Source organism: Aegilops tauschii, chromosome 1 (genome assembly GCF_002575655.3).
Source record: "Aegilops tauschii subsp. strangulata cultivar AL8/78 chromosome 1, Aet v6.0, whole genome shotgun sequence".
NCBI classification, from domain to species: Eukaryota; Viridiplantae; Streptophyta; class Magnoliopsida; order Poales; family Poaceae; genus Aegilops; species Aegilops tauschii.
Window position 1 is genome coordinate 58,402,425 of NC_053035.3, and position 21,376 is coordinate 58,423,800.

The 21,376-nt window shown below is 44.3% G+C and overlaps 1 long non-coding RNA gene across 1 annotated transcript; it reads right to left on the reverse strand.

Annotated features, from left to right (window-relative positions):
* Positions 1–2,517: 2,517 nt before the first annotated feature.
* Positions 2,518–4,700, reverse strand: LOC109785879 (uncharacterized). Its single transcript, XR_002238193.4, has 5 exons — positions 3,951–4,700; positions 3,817–3,864; positions 3,572–3,616; positions 3,309–3,353; positions 2,518–3,230 (listed from the first exon to the last, which is right to left on the reverse strand). It is a non-coding gene; the product is annotated as an uncharacterized lncRNA (long non-coding RNA).
* Between the last annotated feature and the right edge of the window lie 16,676 nt (positions 4,701–21,376).

Here is a 21,376-nt window from a genome sequence, read left to right on the forward strand (position 1 = left end):
CATGCAATGTTTGAGGGTTGAAACTAATGCATAATTACTGGGTAATAGAGGAATATGATCAAAGTGTTACTTGCCTTGCTGACGATCTGCAAACCCTAGAGACTCGTAGTAGCATGCTTCGCACTCCGAAAATTCTATCGCAAACAAACAATAGCATACATAAGCACTCAAGCATAGATGCAAGTGTAAGACTCAGATGAGAAAGATCAAATCTGAACGTTCAACTGAAGAGCGTCGATTTGCAAAAAGAATCAATCAAATCGGAGCTACGAAACTCAAACTACGATCAAAAGAAATTCGAATTAAAATCTGCTTGAAACCAAATTTTAAATTGTCAAAACCATGTTCAAGTTGATTAACTGGAAAGAGGGGTTCGAGACGAAGATTTTGGCGTTGGTTTCACTGGATTTGGACGAACGGTTAAAAAGTTGCGCACGTTTGAAAATCAGGGGCTAATCTGCGATAAAAATAATCGCGGATAGGTCCCTGGCCGAAAATAAAATAAAAAGAAAAGACTAACGAACGAACGTTCGCTAACAGAACTAATCTAACGAAAATCGTTCACTTAAAGATCTAAATGAACGAACGTTCGTTAGTTAGATAAACCAAAAAAATAAACCATGTGGAACGTAAAGATCTAAATGACCTATGTATAACATCCAAATTGAAAATTTGGGATGGTACATCTTAGGGGCGTAAAACCATGTGGAACGTATATGTATCTATTTGGACGTGTGTACATGTGCACAGCCGCGGAGTATGAAGTCAGCGAGTGAAATCACAACCAGCTCAGCACAGAACCTTCAACTGAGATCAATCAATGGGACAAAGATTGCCAATGACAGAGAAATCTTATTATTATTGGCTTGATTATTGTTACAGTAGAAAAACAGGTATGCAAATCAGTATTTAATCCATTGACAAGTGGATGGTTCCCTGTCCAACAAAGCATGCATTGACTCGACCATGTCGCATTATTGAAACGGAAAAAAATGAATCATATATGTGAAAAATAATTTTTTCTTGATAAGGAGTGCTTTTATTAACTCAAAATGTAGCATTTGGGGGATGCTATGCATGATGCATGGACAACCATCTGGCCACTGCATAGCTACGATTGAAGGCACATTATATATGGTAAGTGAATTTTCAACCATAATGTGCTTTCCATCGTAGTTATGGAGAGGCCAGGTGGTTGTCCATGCATCATGCGTAGCATCCCCTAATGCTACATTTTGAGTTAATAAAAGCACTCTTTATCAAGAAAATGTATTTTTCACATTTCCATCGTAGTTATGCAGTGGCCAGGTGGTTGTCCATGCATCATGCATAGAATCCCCCTAATGCTACATTTTGAGTTAATAAAAGCACTCTTTATCAAGAAAAATGTATTTTTCACATATATGGGACAAATAATAAAGTAGTAGTGTCAATAAGAAATATGGGAAAGTGAATTCGCAAAAAATGAGTTAGACTTGCACTAGTCCAAATTGTGTAACCATTGCAACTATATGGTATATTCATCACAGTAAAAGATTGGGATTATATAGTAGAAAGGTATCAAACGTTAATATCCCTTTACACGGCCCTAGTGGTTTAACTCCCCCATTGAGTTTTCGCCCTGTCTATTCTCGGGAGACAGGCGGTGACCAACTTCCATACCCGATCTCCGCTGGCGAGGGCGCCGGTCCTTCTCCCTCCGCTTGGCACTCCGACGGCCGGAGGGAGGGGGATCTCGTTCTTCTATTCTTGCTTAGTAGGTAGGGTTAGGGTTTTACTACTGTGGTGCGTCGTTGTGGTGGTGGGAGCGGCTTCCGGGCAAATAAATGTGCTTTCCACAGTAGTTTTGCCGAGGCCGTGTGGTTGCCCATCATGTGTAGTATCCCCTTAGTGCTACATTTCGTGTTAATAGAAACGACCTTTCTCGAGGAAAAAATATTTTTTACTGGATACGGGAAAAATACTAAAGTAGTAGTGTTAGTGATAAATATCGACAAGTGAATTAGGGAAAATGAGTTAGACTTGCACTAGTGCAAAATGTGTAAACATTGTACCTATATGGTATATTCATCATAGTAAAAGATTGTGATTATATATTCGAAAGGCACCAAGCGACAGAACATATGCTTACATTGTGAAGTAATTTGTTGTGGTATTACTCACGGGTTTCTTTTCTTGGGTGATTTTCCTGGTTCGGCTCTACAGGGCACCTCCGGTACCCCCACCGATTTTGGCAAAGTTTGCTTAGACTGAAAGAAAGAGATCAAATTTTTTCAAAATTTAAAATTTGATTTAATAATTCAGGGCATTATTTTGACTGCTATTACTGGTAACCGGTGCCCACCAACATATTGCCCAACCGAAAAAACCTTGGTAATATAATTTTGTAATAGCGTTCCCTCTTTGGCTCTTCCTTCGCCGGACCTCTGGGTATCCCCCCCACCCCTCTCACCTTTGATCCCCCCCCCCCCCCCCCCGCCCCAATCATTGGTTTTTCCTCACTGGTTGTCCTGAAAACCATCTCAACTTGCCCCACATCATATTGGCTTAACAAATAAAGTCATGTTTTCTTTGCTAAGCCAATAAGTGATGGTTCAAGAGGCAATTGAATTCTATTTGTCTGCCACACAATCATATTAATGATAAAACTACAGGTAAATTGTGGCTATTGTGTACAAAACTAGTAATTAAAATTTTAGTGCCGTTGATGTTCAAGACTCTATTGCAATGCATGAGGCAATTGCCTTTTTTTGCAGGTAATTGCCTAGTTAATTACATAAATTTCCAGAAAGTGTATTCAATTCGTGAGAACTCATGATGTGATAGAATATTTATTCATGTTATGCAGAGTTTGTCAAAGATCCAGACTGACACTGCTCAAGATAAAATTCACAGGTTTTAACAAAAAAATGAGGATAAAATAAACTCCATGCCAAAAAACAAGATAAAACTCAATACAATCCCAATTTATTAATACATGTGAATACGAGACCAACATATGAACTTAGGAAAGTGTACAAATGCACCAAAGCAAGCACGTACAAACTACTAACACGTAATAGATTGATCCATATTTCCTTTCCACCTCTTAACACTTACTAATAAATACTAGCAAGTCTGCAGTAGATTCTCATATCATACTTCTTCGGCATCGATAAATCCAAACAAGAGAATTATTTTATATCTGGATCCTGAATTTGCCGATTAATTGGAAGTACTTGTATCCTTGCCTGAAATTAAAATAAAATTTCTGTACATCAGGTTTCAGCAGCGCCACATGAATTATATGCAGACGAATATATATCTACCATCTTTATCCGGCTTGTTTCTTAGTGCTTTATCTTTCTTCTTTTCTGCATGCATGCGAACGCATAAGAGACAACAATTGGTCATGTCAAGAGAAAGTGCAACAGAAATCTTTTGGAGAACGAGGAAAAGAAGCTAGATCAAAAAGGTAGGCCGACATCGACGATGGTGCATGCATGCACACGACGATCGGTATGTTAGCTTAGTAGCTACTCTTACTTAGAGACTAAAGTAATGTAATCTCGAGTGCTGGAGTACTACTAACCACCATTAGAAGCAGGTGGTTTCTGCACAGGCGCTGGTGGTTTCCCTGCACGGCAATATCAATCAATCAAACACTAGTACTACACGGATATGAAAATCAATCAAACACTAGTACTACATGGATATGAAAATCAATCAGTTTGCATTCATGCATGTGATTAAGATGTTAGGAGACCGGTTATGCTTTTCAATGTAACAGAAGGCCAAATTTGGAGAGGCTGCGATGAAGATAGAGTCGATGAGAACCTTGCGCATAAGTTTCCAGTCCAGGCATAGGACCTTTATTACTCGACGCTGAATGGCAATAAAAAGATATAAACTTTAATTTAATTGGTTAATGAACGGAACTATGATAGCTGGAGGTTAACTAGCTAGCTCACCCTTCGACTTGGGCGGCATGTTGTTTGGAGTAAGAGAGGCCTTGATCCCTAACTAGGCGTGTTCAGCAAGTTTGAGCTGTGGCCTGTGGATTGCCAAATGCTTGAAAAAAGTTCGCTTGTTATAGGCTTACGCATGGAAAAAACCTAGAAATTGCATTTAATTAGGACGATCATGACATCTCTTCAGGAAATATTTTATATATTATCTATTTACAAAACTGATTAATTAGACAGATGTATACATGCATAAATTCATACGAGTGCCACTGTCATTAAATCTTCAATTTGACCAGGGTTTTTGCCCAGTCTATGCATATATCACATAAGCAGTTCAGAGTTACAGGGATTTTTTTTTTTTGCATATGCCTACCAAATGGGAGCTGGGTTCCATTACTATTTATAATTATATCAGAATAGCAGTTCAGATGGAAATAAGTGAAACTGGATGATGTCCAAACAGACCAAAAGGCGAGAGTAACCTAGCTACATACGCACAGTAAATGGATAATTATTCGAAAGTAGATTCAGATGTTGTTTCTACCCCTCAGTAATGCACTCTAAAGTTCAGTTCCCTGAACATGGCTAAACCTAGCAAATATACTATTGTCCTGTCAAGTGACATATGTTGTGGTCCGCTTGTACATGGTTCAGGCTGGCTAGTATCCGCAGTAGTTCAACCCGCAAAAAAATAATATCCACAGTAGTTCACCTAAAAAACATGTATCTGCCCAAACTATATATGTTAATGAAAAATGCACAAAAATATATATTACTAGAAAACAACACGATATGTATGAACGAATCCACTCAATGTGTGAATGTCTCGCAAGAGTCTGGTCGAGTGTAATTTCGTTGATCATGCCACTTAAATTAGCACAAGTCGTTTGAGAGTTTTCTTAGGTAAAGTCTTTTGGGAGTTAATGCAATAGCTCTCTAACTAGCTACTAGGTCTTGATATTCTACATAAACAGCTACTGGTATGCAGATGGTCTAACTATTATGGCGGAATTTTCCTTCATTTGACTAGCCGATGTGCATATATATGGTAGTTTTTTCCTTGATCCTTCCAAGTTGGAATAAAATTAATTTTTCAATACATCCAGTCAAGTCTTACGTGTATAATTTGCATGATATATTTCCTGATTATGTATTGGGCAGTTTGCTAATTAACAAGTACAAAATGAGCTTGGTATTTCTTCCAGGGAAGGAGACAAAGTAATTCTCAATAGTTTCTTTTTCGATAAATGACACTTTCATTCCATGGTTATATCAAGATGATACAGGTGTGCTGAGCATATATCAGACCTCTACATAACAAAATGAACGCAACCATCGCTGTCCCGTGGTGCAGAGCATGGTCATCTAGAAAAGTCCCCGAGCGACATGTAAGGTTTCAAGCTAGATCCCTCGCTGGACGACTATGCCCTATCAACCTGTTCTGAAGTATATCTGATCATTACTAGAGACTACATCCTACATGTGCTCGGTCTATTCAGAGACTGGTTGCCATAGGTTAGTCGTAATGGTAGTATCATAACTAGTATCATGCATGCCAACTAAGTAATTTTGATAGATGGCATACAATTAAATAAAGAAGAGGGTTGAGTATCATATCATGATACCATATCATAATAAATGTTCAAGAGGACCGGATGAGATCGGGGACATGAAGAGGAGTTTCGAAATGGTCAAGAGGTAAAGATTCATATATTGGAAGGCTATATTCGGACATCAGAAAGGTTCCGAGTGATTCGGGTATTTTTCGGAGTACCAGGGAGTTACAGGAATTCACCGGGAGAAGTATTGGGCCTTATTGGGCCATACGGGAATAGAGGACGCAGGCCAATGGGAAGGAGGCACACCCCCCCATGGGTCCGAATTGGACTAGGGGAAAGGGGTGGCGCCCCCCCTTGCCCTTTCCTACTCCCTTCCTCTTTCCCTCTTTCCTTCTCTCCTACTCCGAAAAGGAAAGGGGAATCCTACTAGGACTTGGGAGTCCTAGTAGGACTCCCCACACTTGGCGCGCCCCCTAGGGCCGGTCTCTCTCCCTCCCTCCTTTATATACGTGGCCAGGGGCACCCCAAAGGTACTCCAAGATTTGTCTTAGCCGTGTGTGGTGCCCCCCTCCACAGTTACACACCTCGGTCATATCATCGTAGTGCTTAAACGAAGCCCTGCACCGGTAACTTCATCATCACCGTCGCCACGCCGTCGTGCTGACGGAACTCTCCCTCGACCTCAAATGGATCAAGAGTTCGTGGGACGTCATCGAGCTGAACGTGTGCTGAACACGGAGGTGCCGTACATTCGGTACTTGGATCGGTCGGATCGTGAAGACGTACGAGTACATCAACCGCGTTGATAAAACGCTTCACTTTCGGTCTACGAGGGTATGTGGACACACTCTCCTCGCTCGTTGTTATGCATCACCTAGATAGATCTTGCGTGATCGTAGAATTATTTTTGAAATTACTACGTTTCCCAACAGTGGTATCAGAGCCAGGTCTATGCGTAGATGTTATATGCATGATTAGAACACAAAGAGTTGTGGGCGATAATAGTCATATTGCTTACCAACATGTCATACTTTATTCGGCGGTATTGTTGGATGAAGCAGCCTGGACCAACATTACGCGTACGCTTACGCGAGACTGGTTCTACCGACGTGCTTTGCGCACAGGTGGCTGGCGGGTGTCAGTTTCTCCAACTTTAGTTGAATCGAGTGAGACTACGCCCGGTCCTTGTTGAAGGTTAAAATAGCACACTTGACGAAAAATCGTTGTGGTTTTGATACGTAGGTAAGAACGGTTCTTGCTAAGCCCATAGCAGCCATGTAAAACTTGCAACAACAAAGTAGAGGACGTCTAACTTGTTTTTGCAGGGCATGTTGTGATGTGATATGGTCAAGACGTGATGATATATAAATTTTTGTATGAGATGATCATGTTTTGTAAAGTTATCGGCAACTGGTAGGAGCCTTATGGTTGTCTCTTTATTGTATAAGATGCAAGTGCCATATAATTGCTTTACTTTATCGCTAGGCGATAGCAATAGTTGCAAAAGCAATAATTGGCGAGACAACCATGTGATGACACATTGATAGAGATCAAGATGATGGAGATCATGGTGTCATGCCAGTGACGATGGAGATCATGACGGTAATTTGGAGATGGAGATCAAAGGCATAAGATGATGATGGCCATATATCATTGTCACATATTTTGGTTGCATGTGATGTTTATCTTTTATGCATCTTATTTTTCTTAGTTCGGCGGTAGCTTTATAAGATGATCCCTTACTAAAATTTCAAGGTATAAGTGTTCTCCCTGAGTATGCACCGTTGCGACAGTTCTTGGTGCTGAGACACCACGTGATGATCGGGTGTGATAAACTCTACCTTCACATACAACGGGTGCAAGCCAGTTTTGCACATGCAGAATACTCGGGTTAAACTTGACGAGCCTAGCATATGCAAATATGGCCTCGGAACACTGGAGACCAAAAGGTCGAACGTGAATCATATAGTAGATATGATCAACATAGTGATGTTTACCATTGAAAACTACTCCATCTCACGTGATGATCAGACATGGTTTAGTTGATATGGATCACGTGATCACTTAAATGATTAGAGGGATGTCGATCTAAGTGGGAGTTCTTAAGTAATATGATTAATTGAACTTTAATTTATCATGAACTTAGTCCTCGTAGTATTTGCATAACTATGTTGTAGATCAATAGCTCGCGATGTAGCTCCCCGTTTATTTTTGATATGTTCCTAGAGAAAAATAAGTTGAAAGATGATAGTAGCAATGATGCGGACTTGGTCCGTGATCTGAGGATTATCCTCATTGCTGCATAGAAGAATTATGTCCTTGATGCACCACTAGGTAACAGACCTATTGCAGGAGCAGATGCACACGTTATGAACGTTTGACAAAGCTCGGTATAATGACTACTTAATAGTTTAGTGCATCATGCTTTACGGCTTAGAACCGGGACTTCAAAAAGGTTTTGAACGCCACTGAGCATATAAGATGTTCCAAGAGTTGAAATTGGTATTTCATACTCATGCCCGTGTAGAGAGGTATGAGACCTCTGACAGTACTTTGCCTACAAGATGGAGGAGAATAGCTCAACTAGTGAGCATGTGCTCAGATTGTCTGGGTACTACAATCACTTGAATCAAGTGGGAGTTAATCTTCCAGATAAGATAGTGATTGACAGAATTCTCTAGTCACTATCTGTAAGGGCATATTTATCCCTAAGGTGTTTTGGTGATTGATGACAATGCTTTTGCGGACTAATCGTGTGCCTTGAGTATTTCAGACTTTTCATCACTAGGCTCAAGATGGTTTGGTGCCCCTCGAAGACTATTGAAGACGGCGTTTTTCTACGTTTCTTTTCGGTGGATTTGAGTCGTAGGAAAGCCGTACTATTACACTACAAAAAAAGACACATCCGTGACATTTTGGGCCGAACGAAATTTTTTTCTGTCATACATATGACACTTCTATGACGATAATTGTGACAAAACCCGGTATCATCATAGATGTGGTGGGCTCCTACTTCTATGACAAAAAATCATGACAGAAAATGGGCTTTTCGTCCTAGGCGGGCCGGAGACGCAGCTGCATGACATTCTTTGGGCCGTCCATGACGGAAAAAACCGTGGTAGAAGCGAGGGCGAGGAAAATTTCGGGGAGTTCCCGGTTACGGTGGGAGGTCGGGGGCCGAGCGATGCGCATTTCTCTCGTACACGTACGCGCGTGTGTGCGAGGCGTTGGCTCTAACTGAACCCGAGCGAGGCGTTGGGCTCTAACTGAACCCGAGCGATTGCACTGCAGGCTACGCGTTACTGAACCCGAGCGATCGATCGATGGCTGTTAACTGAACCCGATCGAGCGATTCATTCGCTACTGCTGCTAACTGAAGCCGATCGATGCTGCCTCTGGGATGAACAGTGAGCGTTGCGCGGGGGGGGGGCGAGGGGGTTGGATGAACAGTGAGCGGTGGCGTTGCCTCTGGATGAACAGGACCCCGTGGTGTGGTGGAGGGCTGGATGAACAGTAGACGGTGGAGGGGTGCCCGTGGAGGGGTGGTTGAACAGGACCCCGTGGTGTGGAGGGCTGGATGAACAGTAGACGATGGATGGATGCCCGTGGAGGGGTGGTTGAATAGTAGCCGGTGGAGTAGCGCGCGGTGGAGGCTGGATGAACAGGAGCCCGTGGAGGCTGGAGGAGGCCGACGGTAGCCCGTGGAGGCTGGAGGAGGTCGACGGTGGAGATGATCAGTATCTCGTGGAGTCCCGTTTTGCGGTACGCCACACCCCTCCCGATGAATAGTTCCCTCGTTTCGACCGTAGGAGGTCCGTTTCGTCCGTTTTGCGGTACACCACACCCCTCCCTATCAACAGGACCCCCGTTTCGACCGTAGGAGGTCTGTTTTGTCCGTTTGCCGGTACGCCACACCCCTCCTGATCAACAGGACCCCCGTTTCGAACGTAGGAGGTCCGTTTCCTCCGTTTTGCGGTACGCCACACCCCTCCCGATCAACAGGACCCCGTTCCGAACGTAGGTGGTCCGTTTCCTCCGTTGTGCGGTACGCCAGGCCTCGTTTCCATCGCCTGTTCCGTCCAAGCCCTCCCGATGAACACGACCACGCATTTCATTCCGACCCAGCCGGTTGGCTCCCACGCGTTCCGTTGCCTCCCGATGAACACGACGCATTCCGTAGCCTCCCCATGAACACGACGCATTCCGTTGCCTCCCCATGAACACGACGACGACGCTGTTTCTCCGTTCCGGCCCAGCCCATGTACACGAGCCCTGGCCGTACGTATGCGCCAGTAGGCGTTCGAGACCCCGCCCGTATGTACACATACGTGGCCGTATTTTCTTTCTTGCACCTTGGCCGCTGTACGTACGTGTACATGCTACATGCGCACCTCTACTAGGACACGTACGCGCCTCTACTACGACACGTGCGCGCCTCTACATCAACCAGTATATATGTACGTATACGTTCGCGACCAGAATGACAACGCTATGTACTCTTCGACCAGGTGGGTCCCGACTGTCAGGCACGTCCTTGCCTGCGAAGATGTAGCTAGTAGGTCCCAGCAGTCAGGGGGGCGAATGGTTTTTATTCTTGCCCGGACGCACTTCCTTTCATGCGAAGATGTAGCTGGTGGGTCCCAACAGTCAGGTGCAAACGTTTTTTTCGCGAAATACGGTGGCCCGTCCGGTGGGTCCCCGCTGTCAGGTGGAGGAATAATTATTTTGCACGTAATAAGGAGGCACTTCCTTGCTGCGGCCGTGGACCCAGTTGTCAGCCTCTCCACGTACAGTCCACGTCCGATGGAAGCCGTTCCTTGACCACGTTGACCACGCCGCGCCGAGAGCACCAGGGCGGTGGACGAAGCCGAGGCCTAGGAAGGGGATGACGCGGAGCCGGGGAAGACGCGGCAGTGGATGCCCATGCGTAGTGGAGTACGAGGGTTCACTGGTTCGCTGCGGCGTGAGGCTGCCGTCGCCGCAGAATAACAGGGGGTGTGGGTGAGTAGAGGGATGGCCTGGCCAGCGGTGGGAGTAGTAGGGGGTGGTGAGGCCTCCGCCGCATCGCAGCCGGCCACGGGAGGCAGGAGCACGAGGCACGACCGGCGCTGGTTTGGGCGGCTGGAGCAAAAAGACCAGAGGTTGAAGAAGCACTACGGCCGTTGGATTGACATCGTACGATCACTGGAGCTAGAATCGTGCATATTGACTAAGTTGACAAAGCCCTCCGTCCCCGTCAACTTAGTAGGCCCACAAGTCAGCATGCCACTATACTGGGTCCCAGCTAACAGGGGGAGTATTCATTTTTTTGTGCGTAATAAGGAGGCACTTCCTTGCGTGTGAAGATATAGCTGGTGGGTCCGAGCTGTCAGCGGCGGTAACATTTTTTTCACGAAATACAGAGGCCCTTTCGGTGGGTCCCTGATGTCAGGTGTAGGAATCATTATTTTGCGCGTAATAAGGAGGCATTTCCTTGCGTGCGGCCGTGGACCCAGCTGTCGGCCTCTCCATGTACAGTCCACTTCAGATGCATGTCGGTCGTTGACCACGTTGACCAGGCCGCCCCGAGAGCACCAGGGCGGTGGACAACGGCGAGGCCTAGGAAGGGAACGACACGGAGACAGGGAAGACTCGGCAGTTTGTTTCCCATGCGGAGGGGAGTACGATTGTACGAGGGTTTACTGGTTCGTCTGCCGTCGCTAGAGAATAACAGCAGGTGTGGGTGAGTTGAGGGATGGCTAGGCCAGCGATGGGAGTACGGTGGGGCGGTGAGGCCTGCGCGGCAGCAGAGCCGGCCGCGGGGAGGAGGGAGCAGGCAGTCCCGCCGGCGCTTGTTTGAGCGGCTGGAGCTGGAAGAGCAAAGATTGAAGAAGCACGACGGCCGTTGGATGGCCATCCAACAGTCACTGCTTGTGCGTCAACCTTTTTTTAGGAAAGCCTCAAATCTGTGGAAAACAGCATACATCCCATCTGCCATTATTTCTAATAATTTACAGCCCATTTGCTAATTATTAAGGTTTTTTTGAGCCCATATTCTTTTTGTTAGCATTACAGCCCATATTGTGGCCACGGTTAAAAAATTATACGAAATTTTGCATATTTCGGTGCGGTCCGAACTGTTTTTAATCCCGAAATTTCGACTCACATTCAAACTGATTTTAAAAATAAATGTATATCAATATAAAATCCAACAAATTCTCCACGCATAAAAATTAATGTAATTTAAAATCTCGAAATGAAAAAAAGATATTTGAAACTAATTGCCGGTTTGATGTGTTTTAAAAATGTACAGCCCATTTCTCATTACTGATGGGCCATTTTCTCGGCCAGCCGAATGAAAGCTCTCCTCGTCTTGAAAGATTTGCAGCCCAACAGGCCTGACAAAGCGACTTACTTGGCAAATCACAAAAAAACTGGGCTATGGCCGTGGACCCAGTTGTCAGCCTTTCCACGTACAGTACTCTTCCGATGGAAGTCGTTTCTTGACCACGTTGACCATGCCGCGCGGAGAGCACCACGGCGGTGGACGACGGCAAGGCCTAGGAAGGGGACGACGCGGAGCCGGGGAAGACGCGGCATTGGAAGCCCGCGCGGAGAGGAGTACGAGGGTTCACTGGTTCGGCTGCGGTGTGAGGCTGCCGTCGCCGCAGGGCCTGGCCAGCGGTGGGAATAGTAGGGGGCGGTGAGGCCTCCGCGGCAGCACAGCCGGCCATGGGAGGCAGGAGCATGCGACACGACCGGCGCTGCTTTGGGCGGCTGGAGCAAGAAGACCAGAGGTTGAAGAAGCACTACAGCCGTTGGATGGACATCGTACGGTCACTGGAGCTAGAATCATTCATATTGACTAAGTTGACAAAGCCTTTCATCCCCGTCAACTTAGTAGGCCCACTAGTCAGCCTCCCACCAAGGTGGGTCCCAGCTAGCCGGGGGAGTATTCATTTTTTTCTGCGTAATAAGGAGGCACTTCCGATGGGTCCGAGCTGACAGCGGGGGGAACGTTTTTTTTTGCGAAATACGGTGGCCCATCAGGTGGGTTCCAATAGTCAGGGGGCAAATGTTTTTTTCGCAAAATACGGTGGCCCGTCCAGTGTGTCCCTGCTGTCAGTTAGAGGAATCATTATTTTCCGCGTAATAAGGAGGCACTTACTTGCTGCGGACGTGGACCCAGCTGAGACTCTCCACGTACAGTATACTTCGATGGAAGTCGTTCCTTGACCACGTTGACCTCGCCGCGTTCCGTTGCATGCATGCGTCCATGGGCGTGGTGCGTCCCCACTGTCAGCCTCTCACGTACAGTCATCCTCCGATGACTCTCAGTTGTTGACCACGTTGACCACACCGTGCCGAGCGCACCCAGACCGGAACGACCCGGAGATGGGGAAGATGGGGCAGTGGAGTCGTAGATGGAGAGGAGTGGGAAACTTCACTGGTTCGGGTGCACAGCAGCACTGCCGCGGTGCCGCCCACGGGAGACAGGAGCAAGAACAGAGGTTGAAGAAGGAGCACGGCTGTCGGATTAACATCCAACGGTCCAACTGCTAGAATCATTTGTTGATTAAGTTGACAAAGCCGTGCGTACACGTCCTCTTAGTAGGCCCACAAGTCAGTCACCAAATCTGATGGGTCCCAGCTGTCAACGGGATGAATAATTTTTTTCGCAAAACAAGGAGGCACTTCCTTCCGTGCAAAGATACAGCCGGTGGGTCCCAGCTGTCAGGTGGAGGAAACATTTTTTCAGCTTAATAAGGAGGAACTTTCCTTGCGTGCGACCATGGACCTCGTGGGTCCCAGCCGTCAGGCTCTCCACGTACAGTCCTCTTCCGATGACTCTCGTTTGTTGACCACGCCGCACCGAACGCAGCGAGGCGGTGGACGACGGCGAGGCCCCGGACGGGAACGACTCGGAGATGGGAAAACGCGGCAGTGGAGTCGCAGATTGAGAGGAGGAGAAGGGTTATAACTGGTTATGTTGCGGCGTGGGGCTGTAGTCTGTGGAGAATAACAGGAGGTGTCAAGGGGTGGAGGGATAGCCTGGCCGGCGGTGGGGTCACTACTAGGAAAAGGGCTATAGATAATATGGACACTAGTGGCGCACCACACATGTGGTGCGCCACTACTATATACTAATGGCGCACCATGTGTTGGTACGCCATTAGTGTCCAAATACTAATGGCGCACCACATCCACGGTGCGACACTACTAACAATTTTTTTATTTTTTTCAAAACTAGTAATGGCGCACCAGGGGATAGTGCGCCACTACTAGTTTAACTAGTAATGGCGCACCACACCCTCGGTGCGCCACTACTAGCAATTTTTTTTTTCAAAACTAGTAATGGCGCACCAGGGACAGTGCGCCATTACTAGTTTTAACTAGTAATGGCGCACCATACCCTCGGTGCGCCACTACTAACAATTTTTTATTTTTATTTCAAAGTTAGTAATGGCGCACCGTGGGTGTGGTGCGCCATTACTATTTAAACTAGTTAAACTAGTAATGGCGCACCACACCCACGGTGCGCCATTAGTAACTTTGCCCAAAAATTCCACCAAATGCACCCCCCTCCCCGTGGACCACCTTTTCAGTTTTAGAAAAAATAAAAGGAAATGATGAAAATGTCAAAAAAATAAAATAAGTTTCCCATGTGATATGTGGTCTAGTTGTTGGGAAAATTTACAAATATGAATTTCGACTTTATTTGCAAAATCTCTCTGGAATTTGTAAAATGGGCATAACTTTTGCATACGAACTCGGATTAAAAAGTTTTATATATGAAAAATAATCTACTCGAAAAGTTACATACGGATTGAATCGGGGGAACGTTGTTCAACATCTTCAAAATCCCCAAAAACCTAACAGAACGAAAGATACAGGGCTTTTAAGATCTAGAGGGGGGAAAATGAAAAAAAATTCAAACTTACTAGTGGCGCACCATTTGCTAGGTGCGCCACTAGTAACAGAAAAAAAATTGGTTTCAAAAAAACTTTTTTTTTGGAATTTTTTTTTCAAAATATGATATGTAATATGACCGGGAAGTTTGAAATATTTTTTCAAATTTCATAACACTCATGAACATGAACAAAGTCCTAGACATCAACAAGGTTTAATAAGATTGATATGATAGATATATCAACAAGTGCCTGTGAAGTGAGCTGGTGCTGGGGTTGGATAGAACTCTGAAGTTAAGTGTGCTTGGGTTGGAGTAGTGTGAGGATGGGTGATCTTTCGGGAAGTTTGACCACGGAGTGCTATTTGACTTGAGATTAAACATATTGACCCAAGATTAAGCCATAGTGACCCAAGATTAAGAAAAAAATGAAATTTTTTTTTTTGAAAAAAAATGTTAGTAATGGCGCACTGCCTGGTGCGCTATAGTATACCAGATACTAATGGCGCACCTGTGGTGCGCCATTAGTAAAAAAATCTAATGGCGTGATGCTAGTGGCATACCTGTAGTGCGCCATTAGTAGGCAAAAGAGGTGCGCCACTAGCAGGTCTTTTCCTAGTAGTGGGTAGCGCTTCGCAGCGATGCGTGCTAAGCAGAGCCGCTAGCCGCCGGAAGCCGGACCAGGCGGTCCCGACGACGCTGGAGGAAGAAGACGAGAGATTGAAGGTGCATGCCGGCCGTTGGATGTAAGTCCAATGGCTGTGGTTGACACAATCATTTATTGACCAAGTTGACAACGCCCTGCGTAGGCTTCGACTTATTGGCCCACATGTCAGCCTGCAAAAATGTGGCATATATTTAACCCATGTTTTCTAGAATGTACAGTCCATTTGCTGGGCTGGGTGAACAAATAATTTCGCATCAATCAGGCCCATTTATATTTTCTAAGAGATCCTAGCCCATTTGCACTTCCTTGAAATACACGAATTAGGTGGGCTCGTTATATATATAATGTTAGGTTAGAAGGAGCAATTAATATCAAAGAATAAACCGGAGAGGCACATTATATATATATAATTAAGAAATTAGCGAGTTATTGCTCAAAATAAAAATGAGCGCGTTATTATTAAATTGGTCCTTAAAATCTTCGCAAGCTTTTGTACGCAATCACGAGGATTTTCCTTGCATGTGAGTCAAAAACAACCAGGATTTTCCTTGCCAACTTCCGTTAAACATTTACTTTTATAAGTTTAACACGTGGGATTTTTTATAATGTATATATAAGTCTCTATAAAATATACGATAATAGTAATAATATAAATATATATAATGTGGTTAGAAGGGAAAACATAAATTGGACACAACATTACTTTTATAAGAGACCTGCGTTTTACACCCCACAGTAGGCATACTAACAAGTTCAAGGGACGCGGCTTTTTTGCTCCTAGGTGCATATGCACCCATTGTCGAAAACACACATTTTGAAAAGTTGAAAAATTTGGAACAAAAATCCCGCGTGTATATCCGGACATTTTATGTCCGTTCACAAGGTTTCGGTGAAAAACGACGTTTTTTGTGGCTTGTGTAAAAAAGATAAAGAAATGCCTCGTGAATAGTTAGAATGAAGCATCAGAAATTGTCTTTTTTACACAAGCCACAAAAAACGTCGTTTTTCACCGAAACCTTGTGAACGGACATAAAATGTCCGGATATACACGCGGGATTTTTGTTCCGAATTTTTCAACTTTTCGAAATGTGTATTTCGACAATGGGTGCATATGCACGTAGGAGCAAAAGGGAATATCCCCAAGTTCACACACAAATACAACAGAAAAGGTAAACATTCATATCAAACTCAGGTTCACAGGACACGTTCATATTCATAGCCAACATTCACTATCAACAACTCGAAAGATTCATATATACACAAGCTCAGCATATCTATGCATCCAAATGATTGATAGATCACATGACAATATTCATACATAATTCACAAAAAGATTCAGATATATACATGTTCAGTATGTTTATGCATCCAAATGATTGAGATCACAACCAATATGATCCATGGACGAACTTTAATTACCTAGGGTACAGACTGGTAAATGGTGTTCAATCGGAGGTACTTCTTGCTAAAATTAGTTCTTGTACGAGTAAACTTTCGAGTACATAAGAGGCAGCACAGACAATCTCAACTTTGCTTGTAGGTTTATCCTCAAATAGTGGCCTCGTGCCGAGGGAGGTTTGAGCAACTTGGCCACTACTTTCATCCAACTAGTTTACTGGCTCATCTTGGTCCTGTATCTCGCCAAAATTCTACATTGTAGACGAGAAAGGAGGCGGTTGAGAAAATGAACCACCCAAATTTTTTGTGCAGTTCAACTGAAATGGAGCATCCTTGGCGTGCAGACTGATTAAGTGCCAGATGAATATACGCGTCAACCAACTTGTCTGGAATCTTTAGACTCCATGCCATACAGTTCGCTACCATATGTGCCGATAACCAAAAGACACAAGTTGGGACCAAAGACTGGACTGCGTTTTTCTGGGCTATGCACCAAGCAATATTTTTGGCGTTCACTCTCCTAATACTTCGAGTTTGACAATTGGTTGACGCCGGTTGATACTCGAATGAATATAGGCACTTCTTGTCAACATCGATGCTTGTCTGAGTGAACTTTGGATTACATAGCAGCAGCATAAGTACCTGTCCATCTGATCATTTTGTGCAGTTCTACTGAAATCATCCGATGTAATGATTTGCCTGCGAGTTCAGGCTCCAAATTACTCCTTTATGAAATCGGCAAATAGTAGCACAATACCAAATTACCAATACATATGACAGGCACAATAATCAGGATAAAGACCAGTACCAACCTGTGTGAGGTAGCATATCAATTACTATTTCCTTTGACTGGAAGCCGAGATAAGCCAAGCGACTGACAGCAAAGGAAGAAAGCAAGCGGAGATTAGCGATTGACAGGAAAAGACGGAAGCTGTCGAGGCAATGAAGCACCCAAAGTTTTTGTGCAGTTCCACGAAAATCGAGCATCCCTATTGGCACATATATTGAGAGAGTGAGATTACTGTAATAGTGGGACTAGTTGATGAAACATACACTAACAAATAGAAGCACCCTCATTATCTTAATGGGTAAAGTTAGCAACATAGTAGTCTTGCTTAAAGAGAGGTATTAGTTTATTCAAGCAGTGCCAATTAGCTCAACTAAACACTCAAAGCATTGCCATTTATCATAGGTTGCAGAACTTTAACGTGCAAAGATAAAGGAGTTTCTCATGACAGTAGCACGATACAAATAGAGATGATAGCAAACTAATATGGATGAAGGCCTTAGGCCCGTACCAACCTGAGAAAAAAGCTTATTCATGTAGTCCCATAAGAGATGATAAAGCACTCACTGGAATCACACAATAGTATATATTTTTGTGCACTTCAAATGTATGGTTGAAATCACTCTTGTTTACCAGTGCTGAGATTATATCGAATGATTATCAAGAACTTCCAGCAGAGTTAAAGCACTGGCTGGGATACAGTTCATTGTATTGTCTTGTCTTGTGTAGTTCCACTAAAATGTATGATTGGCACAACATGATCCCTGTTTGCACAAGTAGGAACAAGGTGAAACCTTCATTAGCTTAGTGAGAAAGGATAGAAAGACATTAGCATATTACTCAAACAGTAGCATCAAATTCATGATGGACAATACGCAAAACATTGCCTCATTGAACCAATGGCAATAAATTGACATGCAAACCAATAGCACTATTATGCTATGACACTAATAATATTCCCTCCCTGCTCCACCACATGATTCACTTCCATAGACAAACATACACACGTACATGATTCAGCATAGGGTCCTACTAAAGATTTGTTTAACTCCAACAGGAAAATTAGGCAGTAATAAATTAGTGGTACTTAAGTACTCCTAATTAATTATGTGAGACATCAGAAGTGGAAGGGCTCCCTGGAGGATCGTCTCACATGTAAGGTAGTCGTTGCCAGAGCCCTTGAATGGCCTCGACTGAGGCCTCTGGCTTCAGCAAGATCGTCTTGGCACTGTTTATTCTTCTTCTTCTTCCTCTTCATGCTCTGTTTCTCTTTCTCCTCACCAGTTGGTGAAACCAAGTACATGATTGGCCTTCTAATTAAGAATTGGTTTTGTCAGTGAGGGAGCACAAGTGTACTAGTAAAAAACTGCATTATTTTCTCATGGCAGTCGGAAAATAGAGATGAACACATGCATTAAATATCATTCTTACCTAAAGGAAGGTTATGGCGCCAATATGGATGATGAGGATTGGAACACAGATCTCCCTTTGTGCAGTTCCACCAAAATGAACCAATTGTTCCATTCTGACATTCCAGTTAAACAGCACAAAAGTCACTTCTTTTAAGAAGAGTTTTGTGCAGTGCACCAAAAGGTCACAACAGCAACCAGGTGAATTGGATATCCCTGTTTGCACAAAAAGGCACAGAGGAAACAGTCAGAGTCTCAAACAATTACAGGCAAAAACATTTAGCTAAACTTGTCATGGCTTATAACAGTGGCATGGCTTCATTTTTACCAGGGACATTAGATTAAGAACAACTAAGGCTGCGTTCGGTTCACAGGTTTGGTGCAAGATTTTCGTAGGAACACAATTCCTACGGTATTCTTTCCCTTCCAACCGTTCGGAACACGGGAAAGGTGGATAGTGTTTCATAGGAAAGCTGGTCTGGTAGTACTTATTCCATAGAATTAGAAACATCCACGCGCTGCTCATTTTTTGGGCGGAAGCCCGAGGCAGGCGCTCGCTGCCATGCGTTAGACATGTTGCTGTGCTGTGTTGCCGGAATAAAAAAATCAACCTATGTGTGGTACGTGAGGTGAGGACAAGAGTAGTCACTGTGCAGCTGAATAAACAAATAGCATCTCATACTGCCAAGCATGCTACTCTAGAAAAACAAATATGTACATTTCATAGTCCATCCGAACACATTCTCTTGAGAGTTTCCTCCGGTTCGCTGTTCCATAGTTTTATACCTGCATTCCTTTCCTATTCCTCTATTTTCATCAAGACCTATGTTTTCTGCCCCTTTATTCCGAACGGAGCCTAAATATTTGGTATAAGGGCATGGGACAGTGGGTGCACCAGCAGTCCAGCACCATGTACGTAAACAGGGGCATAAAGTGGTGATTCATAGTTTGTTGCCCCGAGAAACAAACATCCAAGAAACATATCTGGGTTGGTCCCATTTTGTTCACTCTAGCCACCTACTTCTATGTGTGGATAGCAAATCTAGTCCTGGTCATACCACTGTGTACAACGTTACCCCTATATTTCCCAGTTCGACCAAGAGACCGGTTGGATGACCAGTCTGTACTACTTTCACCCCCTTTCCTTCCTGTTTTTACCAAGTACGGTGTACATACTAAATTCCCCCACCCCCACTTTATTTCTTGTTTGAACCAAGTACTCCCTCCGTCCGGAATTACTTGTCATCAAAATGGATGTGTCTAGAACTAAAATACATCTAGATACATCCATTTCAATGAAAAGTATTTTCGGACGGAGGGAGTACAAGATTCGACTCCATGAAGTAACTTTACCTCTAACAATAGAAGAAAAAAATGTGACGTTGGACCATCCGATCTAGAGGGGCTGAGAGGTAGAAATTGATGCACATGCAGCGATGTAGCGAGCTGGGGAAGTAGAGCTAAGGCGGTTTCGAACGAAGATATACCTGAAGGTCATCGGGATGTGGATAGGTAGGCGGCGGGAGGCCGGATCCGCCCACAGGCAACGGCGAAGGGATCGGAGGACCTCCCGCGCCGGCGCTCGACCAGAGATAACGGTGCGGCCGGCAGTGGGTCTCCTCCCTCGCTGTCGACGACGACCTAAACGCTGCCCCTCCTCCCCTTCACCGGCGGAGGGGGATACGTCCGGATCTGTAACCAGCGATGAGGATAGAAAGCCAGTGTTTTTTGAAGGGAGAAAGACAGTGTTACTACCCCTATCTTGTTTAGATCTGGAGAGGATGAGAGTGTGTGAATAGAGCAACCCTAGCAAGCAAGCGCGGAGGCTCCGGCCTATATATAAGTGGTGGGGTAGTTTTCCTTTTTCACTCCATCAAAACAATCGTTTAAAATTGTGTACTACTACATGCCAGGTCGCGGTTTTTTTACTTGTTGATTGTTTTTTGAGATAGCTACCCGCTTGTTCCAAGTGGTGTTATGGTGTGCCAGGTCGCACTTTGTATCGTTCAAGTCTGGTACTACAAGTCCCTCCATTAAATGAACAACCACCCCCTCGTAAAACTTGTGAACAAGCCCACGGCTAAAATTAGCGAAAACGTGGGTTGCCCCAACATGCATTATTATTTATATTTTCTACTCCCTCCGTTCCTAAATATAAGTCTTTTTTATTAGCCACACCTAAGACAAGAATTTTTTTATTAGCAGTGAACCCCACATGTCATGGACACAAAAATTGTGGCAAGATTCCCTTAGGCAAGCCAAAGTGTGTCTAACAATTTGAGCAACTCAGGTTAGGCAAGTGTGGCAAGTGTGGGAAAAATAATGTGGCAACATAAGACAAACATAGTCACAATCCAAACAGCCCCGTAATTTTTTGTGACATGCATGAAAATTTGGTTAGTTAAATTTATAGTCAAAATTTGGCAAGGTGCATCAAATCAACACATGCAAGTATCAAAAGGAAAGTCATGGCATGCATGCATGCGTTGTACTCCCTCCATTTCCAAATATAAGTCTTTTTAGAGATTGCAACAAGTGACTACATACGAAGCAGAATATGTCTACTCCTACATACGAAGTAGCCCATTTGAAATGTGTAAAAAGACTTATATCGAGTGCAGTGCTTTGATGTGTCGCGTCAACTCGTACAAGACCGAGAAATTTGATTACTACAATGCCCTCTCCCTCGCGGACTGAGCTCCGGTGCCTTAATTGCACCTGC